The sequence below is a fragment of the Lonchura striata genome, chromosome 13 (genome assembly GCF_046129695.1).
Source record: "Lonchura striata isolate bLonStr1 chromosome 13, bLonStr1.mat, whole genome shotgun sequence".
NCBI classification, from domain to species: Eukaryota; Metazoa; Chordata; class Aves; order Passeriformes; family Estrildidae; genus Lonchura; species Lonchura striata.
In genome coordinates, this window is record NC_134615.1 from 10590267 (window position 1) to 10606537 (window position 16271).

General features: G+C 35.0%; 1 long non-coding RNA gene across 1 annotated transcript in view; it reads left to right on the forward strand.

Moving 5' to 3' along the window:
* The window catches only part of LOC110473527 (uncharacterized), a 69910-nt gene extending 57535 nt beyond the window's left edge, over positions 1 to 12375 (forward strand). The window contains exons 3-6 of the long non-coding RNA XR_002465894.2: positions 8237 to 8319; positions 8855 to 8928; positions 10730 to 10869; positions 12082 to 12375. This is a non-coding gene — a long non-coding RNA (uncharacterized LOC110473527). The remainder of the gene's footprint in view (positions 1 to 8236; positions 8320 to 8854; positions 8929 to 10729; positions 10870 to 12081) is intronic.
* The last annotated feature ends 3896 nt before the right edge of the window (positions 12376 to 16271 follow it).

The following is a 16271-nucleotide window of genomic DNA, read 5'->3' on the forward strand; positions in this document are numbered from 1 at the left end:
AAGAGTGAAATTTCTTTATTGTATAAACATCCTATTTCAAAATAGGTGCCCTGTCAGAGGCCATATGAAGAGGCAATAGATATGCAACTTAAAATCAAATCCAGTTTATCCAGAGTTCAAAGGCAATAGCAAAGAGATCAGATAGAGGAGAAAGGGAATGAATCTGTTGTACTTCCTGACTGAAGTTCTTCATAAAGTGTGCAAATTTCTAAGTGTTAAAACCAAAAAAGTCTTTGAAAGAAGACTCCACTAGTTTCCAGAATAGGCTAAATACTTCCAATCTCTGTAGTCTGCTGCCAGAAAGCAGTATTTGAACTCACTTGTTTCATTATTTTTGAGTTAACTTAATGTGACCTTCCCCTGTTTTTTTACTGAGCATCACTGCCTTGTCTGCTTGAAAGATTTCAAACACTTCTCCCATTTTTCATTGGCTCTGTATAATTAGGGCACTCTGTTTTTCTGTTCAGAATTTTAATTACACATCTTGTGTTCCTGATGATGGGGTGTTGTGTAGGTAACTTCTGTTTCAAAGAAAGAAATTTTCCTACCTTTAATGATTCTTAAGACTTTTTTTTTTTTTAGTTCCTATGATAAAGGACTCCAAAGTGTTGGTGTTTGACATGTATAAAAGAAAAATACATTGCTGTTCATAGCAACAACTTCCAGACCCAAAGTGGTCAAGTAGCAATCTGAATGTAGACAGTCATGTTACATTTCAGTAATAGGACAATAATAGGACACTTGGAATATTTTATGGTTCTTATACCCACAGATCTGCAGTAAGGTGAATAATGAGACAGGAGATGAAAGCCAAATTCTTCCAGAAGCTATATAAAGGCAATTACTGCATAATAGTTTTTCACTCTGGCATGGTTTAACCCTGAATGAGATCAAATCTGTGTTGTAACGTGTTTATTTGTGAATAAATAAACCCAAATACAGTGCTGCTTATGAGAGCTGTGAAAATCTAGAAGCTCAAAACCTAACCATAGTCGAATTTTACTTATTCCTTGCAAAGTTACTGCTTCCCTTGAATTTTTTTCCCATTAAGATTTTTGGAAAGCCATCTCTATACCCAATGGAAACTAGAAATTGGACTTCAGTGTGTTCTGGCAGGACAGATCTTTCACCCTCCCTGACTTATGCAAAAACACACATTACATCATTACTCTCCCCTGAGCTACTGCAGTTTGTAAGGAGAATAATTAGAGATTCACCGGGGAAAGGAACAAAGTGTTGCATATTTATTAGGACACTACCTGGCTCAAAAGACACAGTTGCCTTTCAACTGAAGCTTTTAGACTCCAACCTACCAGAAATAATGAAAACTATATCACTAAGTTGAGTTTTTCATTTAGCTTTCACTACACAATAAATGGGCAATTCCTGCCAAACCTACACATTTATTTCAGTGAGACAGAACCCCTTTCCACCTTTAAAAGAAGAATGTTATTTCCCAAAATTCTGATATATATTAAGAAATACAATTTCGTTTTGCATTTGGGATTTTATTTAGATAGAGAACAAGAGACTTATTTAAGGCTTTGGGGTAGGAATCTGCTCACCTGTGAGCAAAAACCCAAACACAAACATATGAAAATTATGTTATTCTCATCTACATGGTTCTGTTGAATTTGAAATGCTTCATAAAACCCAGGGTTTTTTTTTTTTGTTCCAGAATTTAATTTAAAATAAATAACAAGTCTTTGAAATTGTTGACATGGGACTTTATAATTTCCTTTAAAATTTGCTTTTAATTTCTTTTAATGGGTTTTCATTATAATAGAATTAAAAACTTCTTTTGTTTGTTTTTGGTTTTGTTTTTTTTCCATGATTGTATGTTGGGATGGGGAGCTCAGTAAATTTCAGTCTTAATGCTGATTTCATGACGCAAAATTTTAATCCTCTCATGCTTTTAAAATTCAGTGAATGAGCACTGGAACTGCCTCAGCCCTTTGTCAAACAAAAGTTTCATAGGCTGCTATTCTAATAGGCCATCTTGAAATGCTGCATTTTTCAACTCCTCTTTCATTACTCAATGCACTGACAGCAAGTTTTTATAAAAATCTTGAAATAATTAGCATAAATACTGATTTGTGAATTCTCCTGAGAAGTATTATCAAAATGATGAAGTGAGGCACAGTCAAAGTAAACTGGAGATTTAATGAGAAATGTTTGGCTTGATTCTTCTTTACTTCACTATAAATCACTAACAACTATTGTACTCTCTTAAAGCAAATTTAAATGCAATGGGAAGTAGCACTGCAACAGAATGCTTGTGCAAAAGAAAACATTCCTGGAAATGCAGATTTGTAGCAGTCATGCCAAAACAGTGGAAATACTTTGATTTACAAAATCTTTCTATATAATACACTCTCAATTATTTAAAAATACATTTAAATCTGATTCCATTTATTAGTAAGTTTCAAGCAGATGAAGCATTTTTTTCTAGAAACATTTTGGGAGATGTGCATTGTTCCACATGCTGTAATTCCACTGATTTACAGCTTCTGCAGCTCAAGAAGCATTTCTTGAAACTCCTCTGTTTTATTCATTGCAAAGGAGAAGGGTTTACAGTGCAATCTCACTTTTACAGCATAACTTATAAATGAAAGTAGTTATACAGTGAAAATGTATGGTGCCAGAGTCACTAACATATACTCAAATTTAAAGGATCAGATATTATGGCTTTACAGACATTGTGCTCCTAAAGTGTTTTTCACTTGAATGTGATCTAGACAGATTGAGAGATTAGGCAGCCATTTAAACCAAAAGAATTTCCTTTTGCCATATCAGAAATCCTCTATCTTTAATCACATGAATATTTGATTATTTTTTAAACTGTTTTATTCATAGATTATCACACAGGCCTGTTTTTATTTAAATTATTGCATATTGTTAATTCTTTCAGTCTGACACACCTAAACAAGAGTACTGTTAATATATAGCTTTTATGTAATGTTTTAGATTTAGTACCTACTGCTTCTAGGTACCAAAGGTGTTTCACAATCACTAACTATTTGGTCATTACAAACTCATTATCATCCAACAAGATAAAATTGAAGCAGAGTCATTAATTCCTTAGTGTTAACATAAAGATGGTGAAAGAAGGAGTATCAAAATTCAGGAATCACCATATATTAAAGTTGAAGTATTGTTATTTAAAATTTATTATATAACAAGGTGAAAAATATCCAGTGACATTATAAGAAATATTGGGACTGGAAAGTGGAGTGAAACCACAGGAAGTATAAACTGCTTTAGAATCTTTAGGTCCTTTGTGTCAAAGGAAGTAAAAACATTTTCATTTATGAGATGGGATGAATCCTTTCAGTGTTATAAAAGTTATGAGAAAGAGGAGAAGCAGGTCAGGAAGAAATATTTGATACCTCATCTGGCTACCCATGAAGTAGGACATGGATTTGGTGGCAGGCACTGCTAGATTGCATATGGAATTGTGTCCTTCCCATGAAGTCGACTGTCTCTGAGCAGGATCAACAGCCATGAATTCACACCTTGTTCCTGGTGGGATATGTGATACTGTCTGTATCTTCTTCAGAAGATCTGAGGGACTGTGGGCAAATCTGCTTTGGCCATGTGAGATGGAATGGGGATAAATACCGAATAACAGAATAAACAAAGATAGGAAAAAAACCAAAAAACAAAGATCAAAACCTTAGGTGTTTTGTTGTGAGGATGAGAAATATGTTTGAGCATATTCAAGAATATAATTTTGTGAAGTATTGGAAAGAAAACTACAAAGTGGAATCAAAGAATGGAGAGGCTGAAAGAAAATGAAGAAAATGCTAAATTAATAATGAGGTCACCTATTGTACAAAAATCTTACCTCCTAAAATCTTTTTGAGCTCTCCTGTCAACCCCATCTCATTTGCATTGAGAGAGGTTAAAAAGGAGATGTCAGCTGTGCACAGGGTATCAGGGCATGAGAGGATGTGCACCTTGTGCAGTATACTTGGTCAAACTGCAGTGTAGTGCTGGCACTGGCCCAGAAGGATGAAAAGTACTGGCTTATGTTGATAAGCAAGTATTAATGAAGCAGTGTGAGAGATCAGAACGAATGATACAATCCTTGGCTCTCTAATTGGCATTAGCCTCGAGTCACTGAGGGCTTCTTGTGACAGGTACTGCATATATGTCTGCATAAATACTTACATGCCCATATACACATGCAAAGAACAGGGAGGAGAACTTTGGGTTAAAGATTTATGAAAATTTGAAGTATATCCACAATATGTAAGATTGGTATTCTTTCTTAGCAATGGCTGTAATGCCACAAAATGTGATTAATGGAACTGAAAAGATAAAGACCAAAGAAAGTGCGAAAGGAGGGAGAGTGATAGTTGAGGAAGAAAATAGACTGAAAGACACTGGCAACTGGTCTGATATAAAGTATATCAGTGTGGAAAAATTAGGAGAAAAATAGCAATTCCAACTCTACCTGTAGGTGTTAATCCTCTGCCACTGAGAACAGCTTTATGGACTTCAAAGATCATAGACTGTTGCCTTTGCAGGATTAAGACAAATAATGCATTAATTGAGTTTCCCATTCATTTCAATTTAAGTAGCTATCAGAAAACACATTAAAGAATGTCTTCTGAGAGAGTTGATTTCAGGGTTGTCCAGTGTAAAAAGAGATTGTAGTGGAGCATCTTTCCTCCACTATGTGCAACCACATCATAAAACAACTTAAAACCTTCATGCTCAGAAGCCTACAGAGAAAAAAAAAACAGACAAAAATTTCAATTTGAAGTTAATTCTTAGTTTACTTTTGCAGCTGCCTACTGTCACCTTTATTAGTGATGACTTTGCTGAAAGAGCAGTGCCCCTGTCAGTCTCGTACACTGGAAGGACTATGTCGAAGAGAGCAGGTTGACTCAGCAAGTGTAGGACCAGCAGACTGGTTGCAGCCAATTTCAGCAGGAGAATCTGAAAGTTATTATATAACTTGCTCTGCAACCTGTTCAGCAAAACAGATGGAGAGTAGAAACAGATGCAAGGGCAAGAAGGAATAAGAATACAAGAGTAGTAGGACAAAGAGGGGAGCATCATAAAGGGGCAAATTGAAAAGTGAAGAAGAAGAGATAAAAGAAGAGAAATCAAGAGTTGATAGAAAACTCCTGGACTGTCTTATAGAAATATAATTGCTGTAATTTTAGTAAGTTTTATCTTGTAGTTCCTTGCATTCAAAATACTCACTGAGAAAAACCCCAAAATGAGCCACAAAACCCAGAAAGAAAACACCCTTGCAATTTTACAGTATCATCCATATTCATTATCACATATAAAATCATCAATATTGCAAATTTGGTAGAATGTAATTTCACTTTGAAAATCTTATTTATTCAGAGAAATTCTAGAATAGTTTTACTGAAGGTCAGTGAAGTTACTTTTATTAAGTGTAATACAAGAATACTATACTGCTAAGTATTTTGGAGAGATTACTAGTATTTCCTAGCTTTTGCTGGTATTTGTATGTATTGTTTAGTATAAGTTGGTGTATGGTGGTTAAAATAACCCATCTAATTATCATTCCTACATTACTAATAATTTATTTAGTTTTTCTTGTGGTCCACATTCTTGTTACTCAGTAATCCCTTTAGGAAATATTTATTAAAGGTTTTGAGTGCAGTTATCATTCTGTATGAACTGGTTAGATTACTTCTTTTTACATCTGTTCACATGTAATATTTAGTGAAGTCTCTACATACTATCACTGTAGTCTTCTCTAAAGTCTTCCAGAATAAAAATGAGGGTTCTTCTCATTGCTCACCAAGACTTTAGAATAAGTCCATTAACAAATCTGTGCTGTAGTTTCTCCTACAGCAAGGGTACACTAACCAAGAAAGAAAGATAAATTCAGTTTATTTAAGACAAATCCATGCTAATTGTGCATTTCTGTGATAACATTGGCAGGATAATTTGCTAAGAATTTGATCTATGTTCTCACACTATATTTCAAGATCAGAGAAGGATAACATTAAAAAGTGCACCACTAAGGAAAAATAGTAATCTAATTTTACTGAAGATGAACAAAATTAACCTTCATTTGAATATGCAAGCACTTATAGCGTTTGGCAACTCAAAACTGTCCTCTGAGGACACAGAAGGCAGTGATGAAACTGCTTATATTCCAGCTCAAAACTTTATTCTTGAAGGCTTTTACACATGAGTAGGTGCTAAATAATAATAATAAGCAGAGACTGAAACAAACTGCTGGTATCTGAAGGGTGTCAATGCAGTCAAGATAAAGAACTGGGAGCTCTTCAAGTGAGTTGGGGTGTGACAAAATCTGTGCTGATGAATGCTGACATCCTGAATAAAATCACTACATGGCTTCACGTAGGTCAAGAAACTACATTGTTTCCCTGAGCCACAATGACAGCAGGGTGACAGAGATTAATAGCTTTGTATTGACTGAGCAACTTCCAGTTCCTTATCTTTGTCAAGTCAAGGCTCTGTCCAAGAGCTGAAATTGTTATTAGACTTATAATTGCAAAGACATTTAAAGGGTTTCCCCTTAAGGGACTATGAAATCCAATAAACCTTTCATAAAACCTCAAGCATTCAAGTGCAAAACCCTTGTCTCAGAGACAGGCACGCTCACATCCATAACAGGGGAAACCTTGAAGCCTTGTACATTGAATAATGTTTGATTTATGAAGTTGATTCTGAATCCGTATCAGTTATTTTATTAAAAATATATGAAAGAATGTTTTAAATATGAGTGAGCTGTGTTCACTTCTGTCTTGATCAAGTATTCCATGTGCCTGAGCTGGAGGTCTTTCTTCATCTGTCACTTAGATTCGTGAGGGCTCAGAAATACTGATTTTGTATTGCTAATTTGAGATGGTTAATTCAATTTGGATAAGATTAAATCTCAATTTCTCACTGAAATTTCAAAATAGAAGCTGTAGGATCAGGCTTGGATTTCTTTATTATTGTTGATTTGTAAGGAAGTGTTTGCAGCATGTAAAGAGCTTTCAGTACTGTATGTCAGATTTACTCAATGAACCTATTTGAATGAGAGGATGGAATGTTTTCAAGGAGTAGATTAAATACTTATCTCTGTGGCTTAGTTAGAGTCTCTTCCAGTACAACAGTGTAAATTGAGAAGATGGCACTGGCCTCAGGAGACACCAGTTTTTCTTTTGTTTAAGAGACTTGAGCTTTTCTTGGAAATGATTGTGGTTTGGCAGTAATCCATTTTGTGCCAAATTTTCTGTTATTCTGTTTATTTACTTCCTTCAAAGCTTAAAGGGCTTGTCTTGATGCCAGTCATAATAATGGTAACTGCAGTCATTTGGCAGCAGAGCAAATGATATTATATGGTGCAAAGCTAGGTAGAATCTGCCCTTGATTTTAAAGAAAAGAAATCTCATAAAACTCTTGTGCTGTGTTTTGTTTTGTTTTATTTTCCAAGACATTAAGAAATAAACAGCTGACATAATTAAAAACTACATCTTAATAGTGATAATCAGATTTAATAGCCACAATATATTTAGGCACATGCCTTTTATCATTTCATTAATTCTTCAACAAAGCTGAGTGTCATTCTCTAGAATTACTTACTCCAAGCTATACAGATCTCTATTGAGATGTCTGCAGCCACCACTTACTGCTCTCCAGGTATTTCAGAAGGTATTGGTATGTGTTATCTCCTCATTTCAGTAATAACTGTGCTTGCCACCTCTCCTAGCTATAAGCCTTATTCTAGGAGCATTGGAGTGATATGGAGATTATGCCTGATCTTCTAGTTTGCTTCAGAGAAGACATTTAGAGCTTTTTGAAAATCAGAAAATATTTTAGTTTTAGGGACTGTAAACCTTAGCACTGAAGTGACTCTACTGCATCTTTGCATTGACCGGGACATCCACTGTATTATATGAAGGCTTATTTCTTTGTTGTGTGTTCACTTAATTCACATGCATGTTTTAGGCTAATGCTACCATTATCAGATCCAAACCTTTCTTTCCCCTACCTGAGGAAGAAGGATGTTGTGAGAACTTAGTTAGAACTCTCTTGTGCTATAAAAGAGCATTATGTACATATTGTCAAGGGCAGAAAAGAATGGAAACATTTCATGCACTTGTAGCAACTCACTGAGGCTGGTGTAGGTAGTGAAGGTTCAGTGTAGGGCACAATAACCAGAATGTTAGTCCTATTCAATTAGGGATTTTTGGTATTTTCCCTGTTGCCTACACCCTGTTTCCTACAGGAAAAAGTTCTCGAGGAGTAAACAGGAAGGAATTAACAAACTGGAATGGATGCAAACTGGAAGAAGTAATAGAAAAGTCTGAGGTATGAGGGGAAACTGAACAAACCCCTAGTGTTTCTATCTGGTGCTTTGGAGCCCATGGAAAAAGGACTAATATCATTAAACTGTCTGAGTATTTCTGTAAAGATTGGATTTATTACGCTTTTTTCCTTCAGTGTTTTTCATATATCAGTGTCAAAGCCAAGTATATTGCCACAAATTAACCTGCCTTTGTTACTCAATTTTGAGAAAAAAAAATTAAGCAGTAAAAATGTGACTTAGATAAAACTGTAATCAGTTAAGTTAGCCACTGGCAGAAGAAGAGCAGTTCAGCCATCTCTTCTCTTGTTGAATGTTTACCAGAAATTTTATATTTATGTATTATATTTTGTATATGTTCCTGTATATACTCAATAAGGACCCTCTGGATGCTCATTCACACGAATATGCTGTGCATTTTCTGTCCATAATTTGCCTAAGAAAGAAATTTAAAAAGACATCAATATGTATATCCCTAAGTTGTTTGGATACTGTGCTGTTTTGTAGTTTTCTTATCAGAATTTTTGCCTGTTAATGCAGGTCAAGAAGTCAGAAGCTGGCACCCTATTGATCAAACTGCAACAACCACTGGAGTGAACAGCCCAGCCATGTCTGTAAAGTACACTTCCAATTTTTAAACCAATTTTGAATTTGAATCCTGAGGTAATAGCTTTTGGCAAATAATATAAAAACTACAACCTGGTTGACTACTTAACTCAGCATAAAAGGCCAGTTGGCAGCTGCCTTGTGATGAATAATCTAAAGGTGGGAGAGTAATTGCAGCAGTTTCTTGCTCTCAATTTTTTGTTACATTCTTTTCCATGTTCTTTTATATTGGTTCATCTGTAGAGTCATGTTTCTTAATTGTGGTTAGACTGATTTATTTATTGGAATAACCACTTAAAATTCTAGGAGCTTCTTTAACAAAAGCTCTCATTACAAATCCAAAGGACAAACTGTAAATAATAAACTAATATTTTAGTAGCTACATTTTGTTTTACAGATGCAATTATCAGTTTTAAAAAACATTCATTTTAGAAATTGTAGTAACAAAAGTTTAAAAACTATCTACTTTTTTTTTTTAATATCTGGAGGGGACAATTAGTAATTTCAAGTTCTGTTCAGCTGTGAGCTTTGTGGATGTATTCAGAAAACCCATTTCATTTTGAACTTTGTTATCTGTGAAATCTAGATATGAAGCTTGTATTTCAAGATACATTACAAACATAAGCAGGTTTAATAGCCACTCAAGATTTTACATGGTGCTTTTACAACATATTCTTACCTTATGTGGAATACAGAAAAACAGTGGTGTGGCCAATCAGCAATTGGATACCTCCCTGTTTGTCATTCCCCGCAGAATCTTACCAAAGCTCAAGGATGGCAACATCCTGTAGGAAGAAGAATTTCCTAGAATGAATAACTAATTTATAGTAAAAACTTCAGGGTTCATTCTACAATTGCACTTTGTCAGTAGTACTAGGAATCAGTTATGGTGGTCATTTGATCATTTATCCCAAGGGATGATTTATTATGGATAATTTTTTCTGCAGCTGGAGATATTCAAAGCCCTGGCAGCAGCCTGGGATCTGAATCCTGCCCAGCTGAAAACCAACGTGGTGTGAGTGCAGCTTAGGTGATCTCACACATCTCATGCCATTACCTTTCCTCTCTGGTTACCTCTTATTTTTGTAGCCAAAGGGGATCTGAATGACACATTAAGTATCTGTGATCTCATGAAATAGAAATAGTGATTGGTGTGTATAATGAGAGGCCATATTAATGGGGTTTTTGTCCTGTAGTCAGTGGGTATCCTACTGTCACCACCACGGAGAAGCCAGCATTTCCTGATAGTTATTATGTAGTGAGAGCTGTGGCAACCACGGCTTTCTCTTCACTGGTCAGGAAATATTGGCACTAACCCTGCAGTTAGAAGCAGTCTGGTAAATTTTGATTAAAATCTTATTTTTTAATAGCTTTATCTGTGGGGGTTTTTATTGTGGTGGTTTTCTGGGGTTTGGTTTTGGCTGTTTTTTGATTTGAAGTTTTCATCATTCCACAGGTGAAAAACATTCAGTGGGTTATCTCATTATGTGAAATAAAGAGCATTGGCAATTTGCTTCATTAATATTTTTGAAATATATTCAAGCAAGCAGTTGATACTGAGAATAGTCCAGGCCTGTGCAAAGCAGTTCTAACACTTGTTTGATATTGTTTTCTTGTTTATCCTGACATGGATTTTAGTCAAGCTGCTGAGTGCAAATGAGGTTTGTCAAGTTATCAAATTTTCCTTTTTAAGTTCCAGAGGGAGCTACAAAACAGTTGTACTCCATTCATAGTCATATTAATCTGACTGTAGAGAACTATAGAAAAATGGGAGAGAATAAGATAGAATTCATTGCACTTTTATCACAGGATAACATGAAGATTCTTCAAAAAATTTCAATGGAAGAAGAAAGAGATGAAAAAATAAAACCAGGCTATTTTCTCTTCCAATTTCTTTTTCTTCAGCTGGCACTTAATTTAAAAAGCCTTAAAGGATCATAATTATCAAGGTAAAAAGAATTCCTGTTTTATAATAGCATAAAGGGTTTCTTCTTCTTAGTTTTGGTAATACAAAACTTGAAAGATTGCAGAAAATGACCTTATATTCCTAAACTGCTGCAGACATTATTTATTGCAAAAATAATACAAAGCTAGAAAAGAATTGTTCTTATTGATTATTGATATTGTTTTTTCAGTATAACTGAAACCTAATTTTGGACTCTGTAGCTACTGAATAAATGTGATACATTTACCAGATGTATGATCAGAGGTGATTCCTGCCCTGAAGACTTAATAGCTCTTGTGATTCAGTGACTTGCACAAATATAAATCACAGCAAGGCAATACATTTTCAATAAATCTGGCACTGCACTGTAAATCGTGATGCAGGATGAGGATATGATGGATCATGGGATTGGTAAGGCTTTGTTAGGTCAGAGCCTTATTTAAAATTGGGGACCACAAGGAGAGGTAATAAACCTTATGAGGGACAGGAAATGCAGCTGCCTGTAGCAAATACATGAAATCATGTGTGTCACCTCCATGCACGAGTCCATGTTTAAATTCAACTGAATTTGCAAAGATATTTGAAGCTATGATTGTTACAGCTTTGTAATATTTAGTGTCCTTCAGGAGAAGAAAAGGGGGAAGGAAAAACAGGAAAAATGCTGTGAAAATATTTTGTGAAGAAAAACTTTTGACCTCTCTATTGATTGTTAATATTTTTCTTAATATGGAAAGTAAGAAACAATTTATTTTCAGAAAGTATTGACTTCAAGGATCCTAGGTCTTGGAGGAGAATATTTATTAGTTTATATAATCAAAATGATGAAAATTTTTCTTTTTCTGTAGCCTTAGCTCTGTTTCTTTCTTAAAAGTAATAAACACTGTACACAGGAGTATTGCTGAAGTAGACTTCTGATACCAGCCTGGGGTGTTGGATATAGTTACATTGCTCTGGGAAAAAATACTGGTGTTTTATGAGTATTTCTGTAAATGAAAATGCTGGAGAGAAGGTGGGGGAAGGGAATGGTATTTGAGATACCATTTAAAAATTGTCTGAATGTGTGGCATTGCTTCTCACAGGATACCTAGGTGAACAGAATATTTTCAATATCCTTGTTTTACCAGAAATGTTTTGCTAGATGCAGATTATTATTATGTGTGGAGGGCTTCAAGTTATATTGCTTTGCTTCTTCTTTAGCTTTCTTTTTTCTCTGCAGTTGGTCAGATTCCTAATTTCACTGTACATATGAACATGTGCCCACCCACTCGGTGACAGATGAGACAGTGCCATGTGGGACACACTTCCAAATCAAATGGGATTAGCTAAGGTATAAAAAAGGTCAAGAAGAGTTCCAGCACTTGTATTGACTTCACTGCTATTACAATTTATGTGAGCAAAAAGTTTATTTCAACTTTTTCTGCCTTTCAGCCTTGCATATTTTAGCTGCTGTTTTTAAAGTGAAAATGGGCCCTCTACAATATGAGTATCATCAGTACTAATGAGGATGTTTCAGACCAGATCAAACTCATGTTCAAATAACTCCCTTAATATTCCCATGGTCACCCCAGTGGGCTAGAAGAAGGATTAATACAAAGCCTGTTCAAAAGAAAAGTCATAATCAAACATCTTGCTTCAATTAATTTTCAGCTTGGTCAGATTTTGACCCTGGATTTGCACTGAGACAAGCAACAGAGTAGGATATAGCAAGTACTTTGGAATTAATTTTTTTAGAATTTGCTGTAATATATATATCTATCTATCTATCTATCCTTTTTTATTACTCCATTTAGCTATTTACATATTAGTCTTCAATAATAACTTTAAGGCATGGTAGTAGTATGTTAAAGGTTATTGTATAAGGATATTTTTGATAACAGCCTTTGGACTCTACTGGAAAGTAAAGACTAGTGAAAGCACAAAGTATATTTAAAATAGAGTAAATATGGTAATATTGGTAATCAAAATGGGTGGGTGCTGAAACAAACAAACTTGAGTTATTAGTCTTTTGCAGAACTGATGCAGATGTTGATTTGAAATGATCTATGATTATCTGAAATTCATGAACTGATATCTGATAAGTTAATAACTCAATAGAATATATCCCAGATATCTGAATTTGGGAGCAAACTAGTTAAAGAACCACCAATGTTGCTGAGTATAAACAGCTGGATTTGCATTAAGAGAAAAGATGGTTATGGTCTAAAGATCCTTTTGAAAGTTGACAGTCAAAACAATGAAGAAAACAACATTGTCCATTACAGAGACAGAAACAAGGGCTGACTGAAGCTTTACTTTAGAATAGTTGTTGCTGTCTCAAGAACAGTTTGCTTTAAGTATAGGGGAAGAGTTCCATCAAAAAAAATTACTGTTGTTAAGGCTTAATGTAACAATTGCAACTGAATATTCAAATATTTGTCATTAGGAAAAAAATGTAGAACAGCTTAGTTAATTGCCTCATTACTGGGAAATGAAGCAATATTATTGTTGTTACCACAAGGAATTTTTTTTGCAACGGGGGCTAATATTGTTGGGAGTTTGTTATGGAATTATGATACATTCTAAATATATTTAAAATGCTGCAAATTTTCATGTATTCCAGCTGACATATGTAGCCAATAATTTCCATCACAGCATCTCTGTGGAAATTGAACAAAATATCTTGATAGGAACAAAATTAACACAGGTCACACATCACTCCATATGGCAAGTCATTGTGCCAAGACAACTCAAGGTGCTTTGTAGTAGATGGAAAGTCACTAACAAATACCTTTCGCTGTCAAACAGTGTTTCTGTTATCTAAAGGAAGTTTGACATCCATGTCTTCAGCCAAGATCCATCAGTGGTTTTCCATTACTTTATTACATTAGCTTAATCTGACCTAGAAGAAAATATAGATGCCTAAGCACAATCTTTGTTTGTATCCTTGTGTACTCACCTCTAATACCTTGAAAAGGAGGAAAATAGTTGGCATTGGAATGTTTAAAAATAATAATTATAAATTCTTCCAGTGCTTGACCTTTACATACTCAAGTTCTCTCCCTGCCCCTTCTTTCTCATTTCACCTGTGAGAAAATGGCCATTTATTACTTTTGGATCATGTATGGGAAGCTGCCTTCAACATTACCTCCCTTCAGCTTTGCCTATGAATGTTCACTGAGAGCAAGGATGTTTGTTTTTCTTCTGGCTGATCCACACACATCAGGCTGCAGAGTGAGGTTCTATGATAAAGCCAGTCCAATTCAGCCTCAGTATCACTGAAAAGAAATTTCCTCACTGAACTTCTACCCACAGGGTTCAAATTTGATTTCATCCCAACTACATACTTTACACAATACTATCTAAAAAAGCACTGCAAACCCTATACTGGATCCATGATTATCTCTGGAATTATTAAACCCCATAATGCTGCTCCTAGCAGTTTCCTGCTATATTCTGCATGCAGGTTTAGGACCACTGTTTCTGAAAATACTTCATAAATATGAAACCCACATTTTGATGTGGATGTAAAATCAAACATAAGCATGCACTATTTGCCACTAATTTCTGGTTTGCTAAATTCACATATTAGTTCTTAATTTGGTTTTCAAGAGATATCTTGCTATATTTCAACTTCTCTAGCACCTTCTGCATGAATAACCTGACTGTGTGCTATGGCATTCCTAAATTTGGAATTTAGTTGTTATTCTTCAAATAGCATACAAAAATTAAATAAATGTGTTTGATGGGGTATTGACAGCAGTTGTCCTAGTTGTGTTTGAATGCAGTATGGTTTGGCATTGCTCTAATCAGACTAATCACATCCCAGAATTTTGGAGATGTCATTTATGTAGCAACTTAGGTAAAAGCATAGTGCATGTTTTTATTCAGTGGTGATTGTAGGAGTATCACCAGAGGAAAGCTAAATACTTTCTGTGAATCTACAACCTATACATTTCTCATAAGACTTAGTGATTTGCTCCTTATGGAGTTCAAGTGACTTTGAGTTCGAAAGAATTTTTTGTTGGCCTAACTGAGCACTAAAAATAGCCTATATGTTATTCTGTCCACTTACACCTATAAGTAAACAAACATATAAAATACCCATATAGAAAATAAATTTTAAAAATGGAAGTGAAATAAGATCAAACACAGTGTGGTATTGACAAATATTGTGTAAGTTTATATATATCTTATACAGATCTTATCTTACTGGAAAAACTAATAATTTGTATGCCTTTTATATACAATTTGTATGCCTTGTATACCTTTAATATTTCTTTTCTTCTATTATATAAAAAAGTGCTTTGCAAAATATTTTGTGAGGTTCTCAGAATTAAAATTTCCCAGATTATGCATTCACAGTAGCACCAAGGAGCAAGAAAGATTTCATGTTCCATTTTTTCCCTTTGGTCTGTTTGGTAAGGAATAGACTTGACACCCATCCTCTTGTTATCCTTTATGTGAACCTGCCTGTTCCAACTTTGTAATCTCACAGATCAGGATTAACTTTCACTATAAGCTGCATTCATTTTAGGGGGATTTGCTCACAATATTGAAAGACAGGATGATATAAATGGATTAGAACTCCTGGGTCTTGCTCCCCATCTCATTCCCATTGTGCTTTGATCTTCTTCAGGAAGATCTGTTTCAGAATGAGAAAAGACTCTGCCCATTAAGCGTGAAAAACCTCTGATGTTTGATGCAAGGAGAGCATCTGCCATGTTAATAGATTTGTCAGTGAGCTAAATGCAGAGGTACTAGCTTTTGTTCTGGATTTGTAAAGTGCCTAAAAAAACCCCAACAAATTAAAGAAAGTACTGATGCACAACTGAAGCTCCTGAGAATGTTTTCTATTTTGCTGCCTTTGATGGGAAGCTGGCCCTATGAAAATTAGAAGGTGTATAAATGCTATTATTGTGACACTCAAATTCCTAATATGCTACCTATTTATCTCCAGTCTGTGATTGATTGATGAAGGGTTCAAAACCTATCTGTTGAGAGAGTTAAAATATGGGTCAATGCTCCAACTGTTGGTTTGCTCAGAGGCTTGGGCTTGTTTCCTCCACAAACACATATGCTCCCTCCCCTTAAAAGTCAAATGTCATTTGTCTGCCTCTGAATGATAGCATTGCAACTAAGTTATTCTTACCAGAAAGCCTAAATTTAACAGAGCTGAGCCTAAAGATTTAACAGATACTGTTACTCTCTGCACATTTCTCAGATTTTTATTGTATATAACTTTTCAGAATCTTGAGCCTCCCGTGTAATATAAGGTGTTAGAAACTCAGGTTATTACCAAAGTTGCAGCCTCAGGCAGGAGAGAAAATTGGCACAGAAAGACCCATACTTACTCTTCATCCTTTTTTCCTGCCTTCTGGCTTTACCCTCAACTAATGTACCACAAACTTCCAGAACTCTGCTTTCTGA